Genomic DNA, 20,298 nt, shown 5'->3' on the forward strand with positions numbered 1-20,298 from the left:
CATCTGCTCATACTGCTGTGAAGTTCAGTGCTTCCCAGGGATTTTCTGTCTTTTAAAGGCGAAATATTATGCAAAATCAACTTTTTAATCATTTGAATACTTATATTTGGGACTCTGGAGGCCCTATCAGTCGGCAAAGTGTGAAAAAAGACTCACTGATGTTTTCGTGATCCTCCTCAGTCTAAGTACAGGAGATGAAACCTGCGATGTTGACTTCCGCACTCATTGTTACATCACATTGTGCAAATGCCTGGAATTGTCTCACGGAGCTCCGCTTTGTCTCTAAAAAATGCGACAAGCAATAGTATCCTGAAGAGCGGAAGTCTGCAAAGTGTTATATTCTTGGCTGCACAGTGCAGCACAGAGTTCTACACACACTTCCAGCCTCAGACGATTTACGTGTCCAGTGGATACATTTTATATATGAAGGCAATGTGGCGGCAAATGATGGCTTTTCCAAATGCTAACTGCTATTAGCTGCTGGAGCCTCAGTGACGCTGACGTAGTTTCCTGTGTCTCATTTGTATTTAAAGAGACAGTCACTCAAAACCGAGCGTTCTGAACAGGGCTGTTTTGTCAGGGTGATTGAACTACTGTGGTGCTTCATCCTTAAGGTATTTTGACCAAAGCATGTCACAGACATGTTCATTAGGACACCAGGGAACTAGGTTAACTTGGAGAAATGGGGTATAATATGTCTACTTTAAACAAACAAACTGAAAACCCAGAGTGTATCTTAATAGAGTCAAGAGAACCAATTATTTTCCATATTATTTGCAAGTAAAACTGAGCGTGAGTTATTTTTAAACGTTGCCTCAGTAATCTCTTACACAGACACACACAAAATGTCCATAACGTCTGAGAATTAGGTTGTACTTGCTCTTAAATAAACCTAGCTTACTTAAGGGATTAACACCCTAACCGCTCATTTCACCGCTCATTGCCTCACAAGGTCTAATTTTTGCAGTGTTGCAGCATTTTTCAGCAGACGGCCACAATATAGAACAATGTAATTTAAACTAATTGTTAAAGTAAACACAAAATACAAAAATATTTTTCTTAAATAAGAGTAAAAAATAAATGAGCGATAAGAGCTGCAATAGTTTACACCACTACATGGAGAGAAGAGCTAAGACAGAGTTGACTATGTACAGGATATAATAATCATAATGATTTTCTCTTGGAATATTTTTCAATGTCGTCTATCTGGGGCGACGCTAATGAACAATATAAACCTGCACTCAGCGTGTGTGTCTGTATGTGTGTGTGTGTTTTGCTCACCCACCATGTGTGCAAAATATAGTGTATTTGCTCAAGCCGCTTGCTCTCAAAGCTGTGTGATTTCCATTTGCTGCTGTGAGGACAGTGAATGCCACACATGCTGAATGAAAGCAGGAGGTGGAGACAAACGAAGGCAGACCACAGATGCTGCACAGGAGAGCTCATTAGACACACACACACACACGTTCATGTGCAGCATCCATAGTGAGGACACTCACAGACCAAATGCATCCCATAACACCTAACGTTGACTATCACAACTTAATGCCTCATCTGAGCTCCTGACATAAGCCACTTCTAACCCTTAACCTTCAAAGTCTTCATCTTCAAGCCTTCACCTTTATGTTGTGAGGACCAGTCAAAATGTCCTCACAAAGATAGGTTTGAATCAAAATGTGTCCACACAGTCGACTCCAGACCTACACACACACACACAGACACAGACACACACACACACCACAGCTGCTCCTCCGCACATGACCTGAATTTTAACTGCTAAGGTAGATCACTGCTTAATTGAGCATGTGAAAGGTTTTTTTTTTCTTTCAGTGTGACTGTGAATATATACAGGTGCATATCTGTATGTGTATCTCAATAAATTGGAATATCGTGGAAACGTTCATTTATTTCAACTCAAATAGTGAAAATTGTGTATTATATACATTCAGTACACACAGACTGGAGTAGTTTAAGTCTTTGGTTCTTTTAATTGGGATGATTTTGGCTCACATTTAACCCTAGAACACTATCGCTCAAATTCAAAACACCATCACTAACGTCGGGTGATTTTTACCCGAGATAATAACTACACCCAATAAAAAGTACTTGTCATCAAAATATATCAAAACAATGACAATACATGACATATTTGAGTAGTGTTCTTTTATTTTAAACTGTGTCATGTCTAACAAAATGAAAGAAAAGCATCATTAGGGGGCCATATAAAAATGCTCCAAAATTACTGGAAAATTAGCAATTTGGGAACAAAAAATTTCTAAAAAAATAAATAAATAAAGAAGATGAAAACATACATGTATTTGCTCGGGTGAAAACCACCTGGCAATGGTGTTCTAGGGTTAACAAGAAAGCAAAATTGTGTGTACTTAGGGTTAGGCATTAAGTGGTTCTGGTTAAGGTTAGGGATAATGCTTTGCCACAAGATGATTGGCTCACAGAAAGCGTGAAGGTTAGAGTTGGCATGAAAACATTAGCTCAGTAGAAAGTATAACTGAGAAATCATAAAAAGTCAATAGACCTGTTCATGATCTTCTCTAAATTTTCCTGTCACCCTTCAACTGTAAGTGTCAGATTCAGGCAGCGAATTTGGGAAATCCTAAATTCTACAGACACATGACATTTCAGACACAGAAAAGAGAGAATTGGGCCAAACCTGAACTAACGGCCCGTGGGCAGAGACCATTGATGTGTTCCATGTAGTTATCGCGTCTCCCTGACTTCCTCCATGACTGCTGCTGCTGCCCAGATGGGGTCATGTGGCGTAGAAGCACTTAAACTCAGCATGGTGGTGGAAGCCAGTCTGAACCACTGCTTTATCAGCACAAACACCGGAGTTCATAAATGTCCAGCTTAGTTTAGACTTCACTCTAAGAGGAGAGATCCTGTTTCCTTTCCTTTTTTTTTGTGTGGCTTGTTTGATCTTTTGCACACCATAAAATCCAAACCCATTACCAAATGAGACTGCCCAGTTAAAAAAAGAAAAAGAAAGAAGCAAACACAGGAGCCAAAACAGTCCACTTTGTAAGAAGGAAATCTTAATTCTGTATGCAAAGCTTCATTACCCTTTCTTTTTCTAATACGGAGGACACTGTGTGGTCCTTGGCAGCCGTGTTAAGGAATGTTGCTTCTAAAAATAAAGCGGGAGAAAAGTGGTTCTGTAAATTACTTTGCAAAATCGCTGGAATTAAAAGGTATCACAACATAACCTTTTAAGAAAAGATGATAAATAATGAAAACCCCTAGGATTTATTGAACATGTTTTATAGTCAATGCCTCATTATTACAAGGCTACGTCACAGGTATTTCACTAATGATCTTACAGAAAGTTGAGCTGAACTCTGGCAAGTCCAGATTTGTGTCAATATTTTCAACTAACACTTTTCACCAATCAAACACTTTAAGAAGCAAAGAAATATCGATTTAATCATTCAAAAATATTGTATTTTATTAGAAAATACACTTGTTCTTTGCGCTCCCTGATTTGTTCTTTGTGCCGTGGTTTTTTGTTTGTGGGCGGGCCTTAAGAAGCTGCCTGCTCATTGGCTACTGAGTTTTGGAGTGACGGCTTCAATGGACCGGAAGTCTCAACGGGTAAAACTTGGGGAACGAGTTCCTGACTCTAAATCGGGGAGCGCAAAGAACAAGTCGGGGGACACCTCAGTGTCTATTTTCAAAAAATAATAATAATAAGATACAATATTTTTATAGATTATTCAGGGTTTGAGCACAACTGTGCAAGAACCCTCTTGAAAGTGAAGTAGTTCTTCTTCTTCTGATTTTTCCTTGAAGTAAATGGCGTTTTTGAGGGACTGAACATTACCCCAAAACTCACAAATTTTTGCGACCGCATCAATCCTGCTGAAAATGTACATATTTACAAGGTTCAATGAAAAAGCGTGGAAAGTGGGAGGGGCAAGTAACTGCTCCGCCCCACAAAAGAGGCTGGCCAGAACATGAGCTTTAAGGTACATGCCCGGAACTTGGTACATGCGTTCATTAGGTCAGGACGGTCAAAAAATCTAGTGAAGACCTATGCTCTAAAACGAAAAGGGAAGCCGCCATCTTGGATTGAACTAATTGGCGATTTTGGCGAATTTGCACCAAGGCTACAAAATCTATCTAGTTCTTTTTTTGCTTCTTAAAAAGTGTTATTTGATTCGTCAAACCTTCACAGTTAACATCTCCTTCCACCCTGTTGCCGTGTTACCATGTTGTACAAGCTTGCAGTCGAGTCCCTTGCAGTTGTCAAGCTCTTGTTAAACAGACACAACTTGCATTTTACTGTGTTATTCTTGCGCTTTTCACAAACTAGTTTTCAAAATAAATGCAAATGCTTTCAGCCGTCTCACTTGCTCACACATGAGCGGTGACACAATCTGGTGTCTGCCTGCCTGCCCAAGCAGAAACGCTGCACATTTGTGGTGGAGTTTCTTTTTTGTGTCAAGTTTTGGTTCCCTCGGGAACATTCATCGCTACCGAGTAGAACAAAATCATAAAGCTGGCGAGAAACGGGAAACAATAATCACTATTTACAACAGAAGGAACACAGGCTCCACTCGAACACTCGAGTCACCTTCTCGCGTCACAGGCTGCAGAAATAGATCACTTCCTCTCAGGACTGAAGGCCATGTCACACTTTGTGCCAACTTCCATCAAACTCATTAATGGTTGATATATATATCATACACAATTACTCTTTATTGCTCCTATTTAACACTTCTAACAGATGATACGCCATGAATACTTACCGAAAATGATGTTTTGTATGTCTTATGTTGGAGAAATGGGATTATTTCATGCCTTACAGTATGTTAGCGTGATGATATGAAGGATGTTGATGTGAATGGTGTTATTTGGATTAAGTAGCCTACTCTGATTGTGTATCTCATTTAGGTTACTAACACTTAACCTTGTAACATGTTACTCCCAACAAAGATTGAAAGTATTAAAGTGGACCTAGACCGGAAGTTCCAATTAACGCTGTTTTTTTAGTGTGTATCTGCGTCATTACCTTGTTTACGAAGCCCTGAAGTTTCGAAGCAAACAGTTCAGCCGCTGCTGAGAACGCTGTGTTTTATTGTAATCTTGGGCTCAGCGAGATCTCTGAAACTCCTCATGAACAGCAGATCCTCCTGCTCCGGGCACTAGTCCGGGTACATCCGGTTGCGTACATTGTACCGCAGAAGAAGAAGAACGTCAGTTGTGGAGGTGTTTCACGAGCGACGGTGACTTCTGACTCTGGGTCTGACTTTGGGTCAAAGTCATATAAGAGGCTGCGGCGGGGAGTCGTGACAAAGCTGTTTTTAAACATTGTTAAAACAATGTTTTGATGACGAGTAGCAGTGCATCCACCGTTCCAGAGGGGGGAGCTGCGCTTCTGAGAGCAGGTGTGCTGATTATGTCACTTCCAGGTATTGGCCAATCACAAGACAGTTGGGAAGGCTCTAGGCTGGCTGGCCAATCACAACACAGTCTGTCTTCTGGGTGTGAGATTTCAGTCTGAAATATCGCGGCTCAGGACAGCATTAGAAAAGAGAGATTTCTGTCAGCTCATTTACAGGCACTATTAGGTTTTTGACCATAAAAACAAGTTAATGTATGTAAGTAGACCATAACTAACATATATGTGCAACATTCAGAAAGCGTTCCAGAAATCATTGTTGTGCCATCATCCTCATGGCACTTGTGCACTATACTAACTTCTGTATTGTGTGTTCACCATTGTGTGTGTATGGCTGCTCCATTGTTTGAGAGTGATCGACATTCTTCCTGTGTTTGGCGAGGTGCCTGACATTTCTAAAAGTCACGGCTCATATTAAGGCTGAGCTAAACTGCACTCTCTCTGTCTCTTTCTGTGTGTGTGAGAGAGAGAATAGTGCATGTAAATGTTGTGAAAATCCCATTTCTCTTTTTTTCCAACAGTAACAAACCATGTCAGATATCCACCTTCACTTCCTGCGGTGAGAAAATACGTCGATATTTATGATTTATTATATTTTGTCAATACTGTGCTGCAGCTGTAGAGCAAAACTGTCTGTGCTGCAAAGACCGAGCGTTCTTATTCTACATGTGCTGATGATCTCTGAAGGTTTTCACATGTTCTCTCCCCGAGCGGCTCCCTCAGGCCTTTGCAGTAAAACTCTCTGAGTTGTGTTTAGTGCGTCTGCAAACACTTTTCCTCTCCTCCTCCTCCTCCTCCTCCTCGTCCTCCGCTCGTTTTCTAAAGGAATCTGAGATGCAATAAGAGCCAGATGTATCTCACACTTTTTGTGTGTGTGTGTCACTGCATGCGTCAACAAACTTGTTTGTAAATTTCGCTTGCCTTTGCAAAAAATGTGTGTATTTTTAGTGCTATCGCTGTCGGGACCTGTTAGACCTTATAAACACAGATGATGCATCAGGATCTGCAGATCGGTGAAAGGAGACTTTTTTTTCCTCAGCCATTTATTAAAGATTTATAAAAAACAAGCAAACAACAACAAATAATATCCATATCCATCAACGACTTACAAGTTGCGCTCAATAATCACAAACTGGTTCTACACACTTTTAGCATTAGTTGAACATTAAAAAATATTGAATTCATCATTTATAACGCATGAATACTCATTAGTATGTAGTTTATAAACACAGTTTTAAATGTTTTCCCTCATCCCATCAGCTGAGGAACAGTGTCCAAATAGCTGCTGTACTCAAGCAGCCAATCAGCATCCACCTCCAACAAAGAGCTCTTTGATCGACTTACAAAGGACTGCTCTCTCACCTCTCTGTGTGTCCAGCAGTCCCTCAGTACATGCTAACACTTATAACAGTGTTTAAAACTACATACTAATGAGTATTCATGCGTTATAAATGATGAATTCAATATTTGTTAATGCTTAACTAATGCTAATACTGTGAACTTGTTATAAAGTGTTCCCGAAAATGGGCGTTTTTTTTTTTAACAGAAACAAATCATCCTTTCTTACCATCCTATATTAACTCTTTAGTACCTTTTTAATGCAAACAGCAGCTTTTAGTGTCTCCATCATACTCGGTCAAAGGACTGGATCACACACTGCAGCTTTCCTCAGCTAACACTGAATTTGGAAAATCCTGTTTTTCTTACTGTGCACCTGCAACCTGGTATACTAGCACACTTTTATCATGAGGACCATTTAAATCTATAATTGCATCTTATTTTACTTCCAACTGCTCCTGTTTTTAGCTGGACCTCTCTGTTTTCATTATTTGTTTACTTATTTTTTGATATTTTGGATATGCTTATGTATTTTTTTTAAACGTTTTGTGTTTTGTTTCAGCTATATTTACAATATTATTGTAAATGAGGTTTCTCCTCAATATATTTCCGAGTTTAAATAAAGCTTATTATAATAATAATATCCACAAAGTAAGTTGTGATTCATTTATCTCATTGAAATGTTTGGTTTGTGTTCATTATATTCTATTTAAAACACTATTTGGCGTTCGAGAAAGTGCTAAAGCATTATTAAACATTATGAACATTACACATTTGTTGTGCATACATTATTTTATATTGTGAATATGCACAATAGTTTGTCATCTTTAAAAAGTTTAGGAACACTTTTATACTTTTTTAATTAACAGCGGTTAGAGAACGGCACCATAAAGAACGCATTATGTCTCTGACTGTCCTCACTATTATAGAATAATACGTCTTTGTGCATGTGTTTGTATCTGTTGCTTCTTGAGGACCTTTTCTGACATAAATACTGACCTTGTCAGGACCAGCAGTCCCCGTGGAGACCAAAACCTGGTCCTAATGATGTGGAACCTCATTTCTGAGGAGATGGTTAAGTTTAGGTTCAAGAATTGGGGTCAGGTTATAGTTATGGTGAAGGGTAATGTCCAAATAAATGGAAGTCAATGCAGTGTCCTAAGAAGAATAGCTACACAAGCCTGTGTGTGTGTGCGTGCAGTGCTGTCATTTGTCTCATAAAAGTATTACAAAACATGCCATTGTGTTTGGATTCTAGTGAGACTGACCCAAGAGACGAGGTTTGCAACAGGATTAGAGACCAAACCAAAATGCAGCTGTGTAAATGCGATTACACACTAATATGTCTAAGATATGTTTTCCGAGTCATCAAATTGTGTTGTTTTCTTCAGAATTGTTCAATATGAAAGACTTTAGTGTGTGTGTGTGTTCTGTGCAGTGACTGTAAAACAAAGAAAAATAACATCACCACACCAGGGAGGTGATTAGATGGCTGAATGAACTTGAACATTTGCCTTGAAGATGTTCAGCTGGTTCATGCCTCATTGTCACACACATTGTGTCGCTCAGCTCTGCAGATTTATTTGCTGACAAAAAGGAAGAAAAAAAAAAAAGCTTTTGTGTCAACCCGGAGGTGCACTTAGCTCATATTTGCACTCCCCATTTCTGGCGTCTCTGCGGCTTCTCGCTTGCAACCGAAAATCAGACAATACCTCATGAATCTCTGTGATATTTATGTCAGAAGACGATAAACTGTAAGCCTACACTGTTCAATAACCGTAATGGACTGAATCAATAGTTGTTATTGGAAACTCTCCTTCCTCGGTGGACTGGAAACTCAGTTCAGTGGCACAGCGGACAGACGATCTGGCCTCAGCTTCATTTCCACAGGATCACTTTCCAGATGAATTACAACAAGTCTCTCTCTATCCGTCTCTGGGTGCAGTCGACCTTGTTTGTTATACAGTCGGCTCCGAGTCCCTTTGGTGTTAGAGCTGCGAGCAGAAACACAACAGTGTACTGATGTGTCATATTTTTGCAGGTGCTGAAGTTTTTTCTGAGCACAGAAAATAAACTTTTAATCTCTATGCTATGGTGTGTTTTTCCATGTAGGTTTAGTTCAACCGTGGATGGAATGACGGACCCACAGGAAATCGACTCACACTTCTTTTCAGCTATTGTTTAGTTTTATTCACAAACATGTTACTATTACAGATTCTAGTTCACCGTCACCGCTCACATTAGTCTTATCCCATGTTACGTTGACGGCTAAAGCGGACTAATAAACCCGCCATTAGCAGACGGATGAAGGTAATGAAGGCATTCAGCGGTGAGAGAAAGATATTTGCGGCTAAAACCAGAACATTAGGTGAAATAAATACTCCTTGTCTGTTGGATTTGTTTTTGTTAACGGCGCCATAAAAATGTTTGATGTTGTGTTGTTTACAGCTTTGCCAGTGGCCCAAAAAAAGAAAAAAAGAAATACAACTTTAAGTAGGATTAGATCAGAAAAGAAACATCTTATTCCTCTGTTCCTGTTACATATTTTTAGTATGTATCACATTGTACCAGCCCTTTAGTGAAGTCCTATGATGTTTATGTAAATTATTTAAACCCAGGACTTTCAGAGATTCTCTTGTCTTGTCCAATTCTCTTTACACTCTCCTCACAATTCAGCCCACTGGAAACTCTGACATTGCCTGCAATCATTTCAATACATTTATTCAGGTTTGAACAAAGTTCATCTGTGCAGAGGGAGGCTCTTATTCAATAACTCAGAGGCAGGTCTGTGAGGTTAAAGCAAAGTAAAACTGAAGGTTTGCAAAAAAGCTGAAAATCCAAGCTGTGTTACTTGACGTGGACTCTGACTAAAGTTTGTTATATTCAAGGTCTTTTACCTGCAGAAATAACAGACACGACGAAGGGAAATCAACCCTTTTCCTTTTGTTCAGATTCATCTTGATTGTCATAATTTGTGGCTCTATTAAGATTCTGAAAGTACCTCTTACCTCAAAGGGAGGATGCATAATTCAACAGACCTACAATATGATGAATAACAAAGAGGAGTCAGGTGTTCTTCTTTCACTTCATCGTGGACCTGTCCTGTGGCGAGATCAGCCAGTGTGTGTGTGTGTGGGTCACAAGAGTTCAGGTCTGAGATCTGCCCACGAGCAAGAAACACGCTTCCCTGCTCTTTATTTAAATTCCATTGACCGTTCGGCAGCAGCAGCAGCAGCAGTTGTGTCTGCTCAGCATCAGTCCAGCATATTCCTGCACACATTAAAATGCAGTGTAATCTGTAAATTGTCATGATGTGTAGCTGTGTGTGTGTGTGTGTGTGTGTGTGTGTACAGTATAATCTGCTGGACAGACTGTCAGTGTATAATCTGATGTAGATTCTAATTTAATTGACAGACACCCCGGATCGACCTTTTGAGGTTTATGTATGAATCGGATTATGGTCATATGAGGTGCACCCCCATCCCTCCAGCCTCTCTCACATTTTTTTTTTCACCCCTTAACCCTCCCCCCTTCTCTCATCCACACACCACCACCACCACCACCCTCTTTGAAAGGGGCCGTCTGCCTGTCACCGCTTGCCTCTTTGTTCAAACCGATTGTGCTTCTCTCCCTCAGCGTATAGCTTCTGGCGAAGAGGAGGAGGAAGAGGAGGAGGAGGAGGGAGCACCTTGGTGTGTGTGAGCACAGTGGATGAACGGGCGCAGAGGCTGCTGCTGCTCACTGAGGAGAGGATAACGCACCGGGGAAGGGAAGAGTGTGAACTCCAGGACGTGGAGCTCTGGTGTACACAGACACACACAGACACACACAGCCGGGTCTGTGTCTCTTTCTTCCTCCTCTGCAAAGTGCTGTTTCACGCTTGTTCCGTCGTGTGCAGTCTCTCTCTCTCTCTCTCTCTCTCTCTCTCTCTCTCTCTCTCTCTCTCTCTCTCTCTCTCTCTCTCTCTCTCTCTCTCTCTCTCTCTCTCTCTCTCTCTCTCTCTCTCTCTCTCTCTCTCTCTCTCTCTCTCTCTCTGTGCATCCTCTGGGAGCTTTAGACAGAGAGGGCACCTGCACTGAGGAGAAAATCTGCCGCTCACATTCCAGAGGATTGCACCATTAGGAGGCACCTCGTGCTGTCACATCAGGTAGAGTGGAAGATTTTCTTATTTTTTTTCTATTTTCATGCATGCTCTAAAAACAAAACAAATATCTGTGATATGTCTTCTTGTTGCTGTGTTTTCAGTTTCTTGGTTAAAACACACTTTTGGTGAAGCATGGTGCAACCCCCCCCCCCCCCCCATCATATCAGAGTTGTTTCACATGCATGCAGTGTCTAAATCTATGCGTAAGTCCAAGTATTAAGTGTTGTACCAATCACTGCATTCCTCACCGCAGCCTCAGCTTCACTCGTTTTGGAAAATCTTTAATTATTTACAAGGTCAACGCTTTTAATATTGGTCTATATTTACGAGCCGTGGGGGGGGGGGCATCGTATGCATAAATCATCGAGTCACAAAGTAACCTTGCCACAGTGTCCCTTACATCTTCTTTACGTCACAGGAACTTTGGTTCACGCTCACACACACACACAGATGTATAGAAAAACAAATAATCAGTGTAAAGAAAATGACAGGGTGGAGGTGATGCTGCCTTCTGCTCACTGGTGTAATTGTGGAGATCTGAAGGCTTGAACAGGTGTTTGTGAGCTCTATTATGGAAATCATCACCTGGTGAACAAACATGCTTTGAATATCTGCCAACTTACCCTCATTCAGAAGTGTCACCCGGGCATGACATTAAATGTATTATTATTTGGTTCATAGACAAGTCTGTGCTTCACTGTCCTAACTTTGCTTTAGTCGTGACAGCATAAGTAGGAAATTATGGTAATTAAAAAGAGTGTTTTCCTGGCGCCGAGCAGGTGAAAAGAACTCTGAGACGTGATGTGTTGATGACTGGCTGCTCTGTAAACAATCCCTGGCATGTACCGACACAGTGAAGGAGCAGAGCAGTTTGGGTCACCTTGACAAATGAGCTGTATTGTCTGAGAATATGAGAACCCCCTGTTGCCCAGCGAAGCCCCCGTTCTGGTTCTATTCACTGCTCCACTCCGGAGGAGTTCAAGGCTTTTTCTTCTTTTTCTTCTTCTTTGGCCTTGTTCGAGAATCCACCACCAGCTGTGTGTCAGTGCCATAAAGCAGGACAAGGTTAACTAGGCAACGGCACATTACAAACAGGCTGGAGTTGAGGAGAAGAGGAAGTGTGTGTGTGTGTGTGTGTGTGTGTGTGTGAGATAGAAGGGGAGAAGTTGTGTTTGTGGGATGAGGAGGAAGGTGAGGTGCGAGGCAACGAGACGCGACTGAAAGTTTACAGCATGCATTTTAGTGTGTGTACATGTCTGAAACAGGCTGCGAGGACACATTTTAATTCAAGCCTGTCTTTGTGAGGACAGTTCGACCTTCTGAAGATATTATCGCTGGTCCTAATAAAATGAAAGGGATATTTGTAGGTTAAGACTTGGTTTAAGGCTAAGGTGTAGAAGTGGGTTTAGGTTAGGGTTAAGTTAAGGGTTAGGGTCGAGCATTAAGTCATCAGGGTCCTCACTAAGAAGGCCGCATAAGACCACGTGTCCCACACACTACATGCAGTCGTTGTGTGTCGACGACTGCACTTTCTGAAGCAGAAGAATCAGAGAGCGAGTTGTGAGGAGCGAAAAAAAACCAGGCTCTGATTCTAAAATAGGAGTAGGAGCTCAGTTCAGTTGCAGCTCGCTGTCTGTTGCAGCACGGGCTGCACTCAGTCAGCCTCGGCCTTGTCGATCACGTCTGACGCCGTCCGCGTTTCCAGGAGTCACTCTGCATCAGTGCAATATAGGAAATGTGGATGAAATACTGTCGAGCTGGAAAGAATGTTAAAAAAAAGAACTAGTCACTCAACAGAGATAATTATTATTCAGCCCAAATGTCATCCCACTTTGAGAAGCTTCAGTTTTTTTCTTTATCAGATATAGTAGATGTCTTTAGAGGTCTGTTTGGAGGAAGCAGCAATTCTAGTTTTCCATTATTTCTTTAGCATTTTTTTTTAAATCAGTTATTTATCAGCTATGAAGATTTGGCCAAAACTGAAATATTAGCCGATTAACTGATTCTTTTGATCATCAATGAATGGTTTGAGTTATTAACAAAGCTGTGAAACATTTTATCCCTTCTGGTCTCAATTGTGCATTTTTCTCTGCAGTTCACTGCTATGAATGTGCACTGAGAGCCTTGCTGATGCTGTGTTTTCAGGAGAAGCCAAAGGTATTTATTAGTCATGGCTTCGCTATTGGTCCCTGTGGCATGAAAGTGACCATTCTCATGTGACATTTGGGTCATTATGATGCATATTGAGGCTCATACAGTGCTAATAGCTGACAAAATGATACAATATAAATGCAAATCAGCAGCAGTCTTCACGTAAAGAGGCCTAGGTATGATCACAATAAGCTCCACTCTATATTTACCCCCGAAAACGTGTTGATTTTGTTTTGGATCAGGACCTTGTTGTTGTTCAGTGCAGTAAATAGATTGGACTTCTTTGCTGCAGTCCTTGTTTTATTTTTCGCTCTTAATGTAATTCATAAACGGCACATTCAAGTGTGCACCAGACTGTAAACCAAAGTGGGAATTTTATGGTCCTTCTGAACTTTGTTGTTTGTTTACAGCCAGAAGGGGAATGAGCTTTATAGGCTAACAATGACTTCACAGCGACTGGAGCAAAAACCGTCTGTGGTTTCAGCACTGGACAGCTCTCAAATCTCAGAGTCCAACGATCCGTCCATTTGTCAAATGGTAAAAGAGCAGTTCATGTTTTCAGCTGAAGGATCTGTTTGTAATGGCAAACTGCATCTCTCGCTCCCTCTCACTCTCTCTCTCTGTAATATTGAAACCCTGTTCTCGAATCCCCAGCCACCAAACCCCAAACGGGATTGTGTAAACCGATCCATCAATCAGCTGCAGTCTTTAGCCGGGGCGGGACTAAAGCAGCCCACCAGGCCAATCATTACAAGCGTAGATGAGACCATGGCTGAACAGCTCACCCACACAAAGAGAGAAAGGTCCCTCTCTTTGTCTTTGTCCAGTGGAGCTCTTCTCCTCTAAGTGGAGACTGGTGGACGGCAAATGTTTGTCTTAAGAAGCTCATTAAAACAACACCAAAGTTGTATCAGTTGCTGCTGTGTGAATTTCGGTGATTACCATAGACTGGAAATAAAAATGGACTCCAGGTGTGAAGCCGCGGGATTCAAGAGACAGTTTTTGAAGCCAGAGATTCATAGACGTCACCTGCAAACAGGCCCCGACGAGACAATACTACCATTCTTTTGTGTTTATTTTCCTCTAAAGGAGACATCGTTTATTAGTGATTGAGACCATTAACTCATCAGGAGGTAACGGCTCACTTTCCCATAGACTTCATGGTGATTATTCAATTTCTAAGACAGTATAACTGTATGATCAAAGAAGATTCTTGGATGAGATCCCTCAGTGTCTATATTTGTGCAAATTATAGACGAACAAGGCGAAGACGAGTGTAGAGCGGTAGATTTTCTACACAGAGATGAATGTTCCTTTATTGGCTTTGTTACCGAGAGCCAACCTCCAAACCTTCACCTTTGAACTCTGGTGTTCTCTCAGACACAGCTGGTGTAGTGGTCACTTGAACTGCGCGCTGACAGCCCCTCGATACATGAGTTTGACCTCTGATCCTAAAATCATTGTCCCCGTCCATGTTGATGTTTAGTCAAACAAATTTACATGTATTCATTTGAGTAGTTTCAGTGGAACAGATTCTTAAAAGCTGCGAATGCTAAAAACAAGATAGATAGACAATAAGACAATAAGATACGTAAATTAAGTAAATTTACTACATATAAAAAAGGACAATATTAGGAATACGTGCAATATGCAATAATGTTTAATATTGCAATAAATAAAAACGTATACAGTGTTCATGTCTAAGCTGCTAACAAAGACACAAACAGTGAGAAGTTTTATCTTTTTATTCAAAAATTGGGTCATCTTCATCTTCAAAATGTTTTGTCCCCTAAAACATTATCTGCCACAGGTTTATTAAATGTCATTGCTCTGTTTGTTGTGACTTCCATCAGATTATAACATATAGATGACACATCTATATCATCTACAGTATTTTTCTGTACTGGAAAGTAAAACAAACACATGGAATGTTTCTCAGAGTTGTAAGTGTGTAAGTTTTAAATATGCAAGTTACCGTACATTCAAGCCCATTGTCAAATGAGTTCACAGAAAGCTGGATTAAAGCCTCTCACGCACGTGCAGCAATGTTTTATTTTTATGTCTGTGGTGACTTTGCTGTGCCGCACACAGAGAGATGAGTTTTATGTCACAGCTGACAGACTGAAGACCAAGGCTTAATGCTGGTTTCACACATACGCCCACTTGAGCGCTCGGTGGCTATCGGAGGTTAGCAGAGCGGTGTCTGTCAGTGATGAGTAGAGGCCTGTTTATACTCCGTTTATACTCCGTTTTACAACGCTATCTGTCACTACCCTACATACCTCAGTGCATGTTTTGCGTCGGTACGGATGATTACACAATTCTTCCTGTACAATAGGGGGAGTGTCGAGTACCAAGTTGCAGGCATCAACAAACATAGCGACAGTTAAAAAGGGTTATTTTTTATTGTGCTTGATCTGAAATAGACGGAAAAGAAAGGGGATTTCGTGGCGGTGGATTGCAAGACCACTAAGTCGTTGGTGTTGCCAATCAGAGCAATCGACGGCGAGGGGCATTTTCAATATTTCCATACGTCTGCCATGTCTTTTGACAGCTTGAACCAGCAAGCATCATGTTTTACAGTTGTTTTACTGCAGCTGTTGTACTGCAATTAAAAGATTTCTCTTAGTTCTTTTCTTGAGTGATTGGGCTATTGACTCTATACTGCCCCCATGATTTCAGGTGGTATTGCTCCGTTTCGTCTGTCATTGTATATATTGTATAAATGGACCTTAAGAGTTGTCAACATTGATAAAGTGAGCGTAATGTGATGGGTTAAATTTGTCCAACATAACAACCTTTTCTGAGAGCCCTGTCGTGTTTAAGCTAAACATAGAAAAGTGATTTCCTCAGTTGGTGTATTTGCCTACATGTTCTGATTGGCTGACAGCTACACTAATAACTCAACGTGAGCATTTGCAATATGGACCTAGAGTGACGCAGCAGTGTTTCGGCGACAGAAGTAACAAATCAATGAATCAATCTTTTATGATGCCTCTCAGATACGAGAGGTTGATTGATTCCACTGTGGTTGTTGCCTGGTTTCCATCTCCTCTAAAAGCCGTGTTTCAATACTCTCTCGTAGATATATCTGAATTGATTTTCTTTGTCCAACTTGTAGTTTAGATAACACACGCTCATCATACTCTATAAAAAATTACAAATAAGTCAGCGCCAGAAAAGAGGCTGAGGATGAAGAGGTGGAGAGACAAAATGAGCAAATGGGAGATAATCTGGTTGCAGGTCTGATGAGTGCAGCTCCTCAGCAGCTTAATGCCTCTTCACCACGGTTAGAAACAGATGGATGTTTCTCTCAGGTGTGAACAAATAATTGCAAGATACTGATGTTTAATGCATGGCATGACATGTATGACATCAGTATTACCTCGTGGATACCTGTGTACACTGCACAGTACTGAATAATTAATGAAATGAACATGAAAACTGTAAAAGCCAACTACACAATTTATAAGCTATACTATTACTTACAGTTACTCCTCACTGTTTCACGCTGACTTTATTTGTGTGTCAAGGATCCTTCTTCTCTGTGCTTTGCTGCACACACGCGTCTATCCAAATTTGAACTTCTAAACATGCTATAGAGCTGGTGTAATAATCCCTGTGTCTGTGCCCAGTGAGATCAGTGATTTCACTGTGAGAATATTGAGTGTGTAATCTTGAATCGGCGGGACGAGCAGCTTTCCAAAGTCCTCTTGCCATCTGAAGCTCAGGCCAGAACTGCATGAGTCGTTGGTTGCCTCGAGTGCGATTAGTCACCACGCATAAACGCAAAAGTCTGTCTTTGTGTGCAGGAAGTGAATAAATGATTCAGTTCACTTCGCTCTCCCTCAGCAGTATGTCTTTTCTCTTTTTTTAATTTCTTAAACAATTAGTGTTCACGCATGTTGGGTTAATGTCACTTGTATTACCCCCACGCATCAACTGCAACGTGATTATTTTTTCCTATATCTTTACAATTCATGAATGAAAATGGCTTCTGCGTGAGAAATGTCGGCGATGCATCTTTTTGCAGACTGACTGGCTTGCGGCCTTTTTTCCAGCGAACTGCAAATGAAGAAAACGTAGAGCCTCCTACGCAGCTCGTCTGAAGCGATTTCATCATGGAAGTGTTTTGTTGTCACATCCTTGATAAATTGACCCTCTTTTCGTTCCTCTTACTTCACTCTCCTCCTCACCACTTTGTCTGTCACTCATGTGGTGATGTTACTCTGCTGTGTTCACTGTACGCGACTCACTCCAGGTAATAGTTTTATGTAACCTAAAGACAAAGGTTAAGGGAGGAACCGTCAGGTCCTAGGGTTTTATAGTCAAAGATTTATCTTCAAGTCTCTTGAGTTACTTCACATTTTTAGACTTTAACGCTGCTGTTTCTCCTTGCCGTCATGCTGTTGCTCTCCAAAAGGTCACTATTAAAATAAGAAGACATTTAGAAATGCATTTCCCTGAACTCACATGTATTGAGGAAGAAAAATTTTTCCAACCAGAACGATTTTTATTTCTGTGAAAACAAAAGTGACAAAGTACAAATAAAAACAGGGACCAAAACATTATAAATAACATATTGGATAATGTGTTCATCTGTATGTATTTTTTTTTTTTTTTCTTTTTTTAAAGAAAAAATATTAGATATTACTTGTAAATATCTAAGACATTTTTACAATTACCTAACTGCATTTTTGGAACTGGTTTATAGTCTATTAGAAAAAGCCTCGTTCAGGACTGACATTCATTTTGTGTTTATCAGAATTTATATTCACAACATTTTTTTTTCTGTATTTAGTTTGGGAAGGTTCACACAAATCAGACACATATTTTCTATATTCATACATATTTCCTTTTTTGACTAAAAGCAAAACATATGAGCAAACATAAATCTGACTTCTGGCTTCTTTTTCTAAATATGTTTATCCATAATAACCATCCAAACACTGTTATTATTCACTTTTGACCAAATTGCTGCCTTTAGCAAATAATGTACTATAACCATGCAATGTCTATGTTCTCCTGTTTTCATTCGGACACAATATATTTGAATTGTTTATCATTTGTCATCATGCAGGATGTAATATTTAATCTAATATTTAATAGAAACCAGGCAGTAGTATTTGTAGGCTACATGTGGTGTTTTCCTTCATGGAAATGTTTCACCATGTGCAGAAGTGAAGAATATTTGGGTCAAGACATCACGCTGATCACACAGATCACAGTTGATTTCCAGCCTCAACAGATTGACAGCTCCGAGCTGCACTGTGATGTAAGCCTGCCAACCTCATGCATTAGCTCTCTTTGGACCTCTGTCTCTGCGCTCCCCGGCTCTTACAAAGCGCTAAGAATGCGTCCTATTCACGCGACGTCGTGAAAATGTGTCAGATGGACGTCCACATTGATGTCCACTGAAGCATTTTAGAGACTTCTGGCTCTTTTCTCCTCAAGACACAACTGTGCCTATGGAAGTGAAGCGGGGCGTTTTAGAGGGGAGGCGTTTACAACATCTGATGCTTCATCCTTAACAAAAAGTGCTTGTGGTTTAGTATGCAGCTGGTGTGACTGGATGGTCAATGCGCTGTATGTTGTAAATTCCCCGGGGGGAAAACTTCGAATGGCGAACACAGTTTGCATATTGCAACCATAGAGATGTCCATAAGCAGAACTTTGGATTCTGTTGCTGTGGTAGTAGCTGAGGCCCCTGCCAGGCCAAGGCACTCATACACAGCACTCTCCAAATGCTCGCTGTTCGCAAGACTGGGCAAACTCCTCCGTGTCATGACCCTCTCCAAACCTTTAGAAATCTCTTGTCGCCCTCCCAGCAAGCTCAACCAATGATGCAAGTCCCTCAACATGCAAAGAGTCCAACGGCTCGACCCCAATCTGTCACAGCCCATCACGGGGTCCTAACCCACCTTTATGGTAGGATGCCTCAAAGTGTGTGGCACAGTGGGATCTCACCCTCACCAGAACACCTCTTTACTTTCAGCCTGAGACCACTTAAAAATCACCCTACAAATAGTTTTTTAAGGTGATACCAGGCAATTTATGAGAAACGTTATCCTTTGACTCACGCGCTCCACTTTCATATCACAACATTTAACTGAGCCTTCACATGGTCAGAGAAGAAAGCCGGCATTATCCCTGTAATTTATAAAGGGTCGAGTTGGTGTTGCATAAGCCTCTCTCTGAGCATCAGGGATGCTGTTGGCATGAGTTACTCTTACCTTGGTGAATGCAAAGAGGGCATTTACTTCCTTGGATTGATTTTTTTTTAAAGGGAAATCTATGAAGTTGGACCAATATTTGCTTAATTTGCTTTATCGTCTTTAAAGAGTCTTCTTGTAAGCTCCCGTTGGTAATTCCCGTAAAGTCGGGATGGTATAAAGAGACATTTTTGTCCACAAGTAAATGAATAATTTAGACCAGAGTTATTACAGCTGCTTTAGGATCAGCATTACTGTAAAATGTAAAGCTGTGTTTACTTCAAATGGCATATCCCCCTCTTCATCTCCATTTCATACCCGTGCAAGGCAATAAAGCTTCTTCTCGGGCGTCTCTCCATCGAACTGAGAAGCATCGGGCCCCAAGCCAAAATGCTCTGGCAAAGTCAGCAGCTCATCTCTAATGTGTGGTAGAATTTCTTCTATGTGGTGCAGCAGGAATGCACCAGAATCATCCTTTTACTGCAGCGTGCTGAAAGTTAATCCAGACTCATAGTTTTCATACATCACAGTTTTACCATGTGTCTGCCATGAGATCAAATCCTTCTTAACGATGCCTGATAACCTGGTATAGCTATGTATGCCATCATTGCTGAATACCATTGTTTGTATTAGTGACAGCGTTGGCTGTAACATGGACGAAAAATGGAATTGGAAAAAAAGCTTCTGCAAAATAAATGTAAAGCAACCGAATGGGTATCCTCCAGTCTCTAATAGTGAATGGATTAGCTCCATGGCTGCAGTGTGCTGAATGAGCAGTTTGCCTAAGCTCCAATAAACTGTGTCTTTAGTCTTTAAGTATCCTCACCAATTATATTAACTTTTTATTTATTTATTATGTTATTTAGACCAATAAATAATGGATTTGATACATTACTACATTACAAACTGTCCCTCTGTGATGCTGCCGTCTGTGCATGCAACTGAATCAACATGACGTTTACAATATATAGATAGCAATATTCCAATATTAAAGATGCAGTAACTTCTAGGAGAGTTTATCAGAAACGGACAGA

Source organism: Microchirus variegatus (genome assembly GCF_963457635.1).
Source record: "Microchirus variegatus genome assembly, chromosome: 5".
In the NCBI taxonomy this organism is placed as follows: Eukaryota; Metazoa; Chordata; class Actinopteri; order Pleuronectiformes; family Soleidae; genus Microchirus; species Microchirus variegatus.